Below are 779 nucleotides of genomic sequence, written 5' to 3'. Positions count from 1 at the left end.
GGGTGCAGCAGAGCTAACGGCACGGGTGACTGGCATACTGTATGTGCAAAGGTACCACTGACATGGAGGCATATATTGAAATTGTACAGAGACATATACTGCCATCAAGATGATGTTTTTCATGGGAAGTCCATGGTTATTAGATTAAGACAGTGGGTGTGGATCAAAATGGATACAGGGATTAATTCAGGAGATCACAGGACTTGTGTTCTACAAAGTAGTGCATCGCCATGTTGATCTGTTGACAGCAAAAGGAAGTGCTGCATTCTGAAACTGTCTCTCAAGCACTATCTCAATCGAGCATGGGTGCTCTACCTCATGATACTGATGTGGGGTCAGTGGATTGTGATACTACATTGCAAAAAACACTCAGTACACCGACAATACTTGAGTTGACAGAGTTCTCAAGCTGGATGTCTAATTGTTAAGTATTGCACTCTTATACATTGCATTACGGTATCAGTCAAATTACCTATTGTTCTATTTGAAGGTATTATGGTATGGGAGTGATGACGTATGTTGTTACGTGTTTTACGTCGCTACGTTTTGTACTAGACTAAAAAGCAGAAGTGATGAATAAATGGAGAGCATGCTGAAAAAGTAAGAACTTTGAGCAACGTTTTGTCTTCGTATCTGATTGATGGTGAACTGCGCACTCAAGCTCAACAGGTTATGGGCCCAGTCACGGAAGCAAGCGGGCGTTTTTGAGCAAGATTATACGCGACGTATTACGAGAGGCGGACAGTAACTAAGTACATTTACTTGAGTATTGTACTTAA

Source organism: Sinocyclocheilus grahami, unplaced genomic scaffold (assembly GCF_001515645.1).
Source record: "Sinocyclocheilus grahami isolate Dianchi unplaced genomic scaffold, SAMN03320097.WGS_v1.1 scaffold1459.1, whole genome shotgun sequence".
Taxonomy (NCBI): domain Eukaryota; kingdom Metazoa; phylum Chordata; class Actinopteri; order Cypriniformes; family Cyprinidae; genus Sinocyclocheilus; species Sinocyclocheilus grahami.
The sequence above is the reverse complement of the archived record's forward strand: the minus strand, read 5'-3'. Positions refer to the sequence as shown.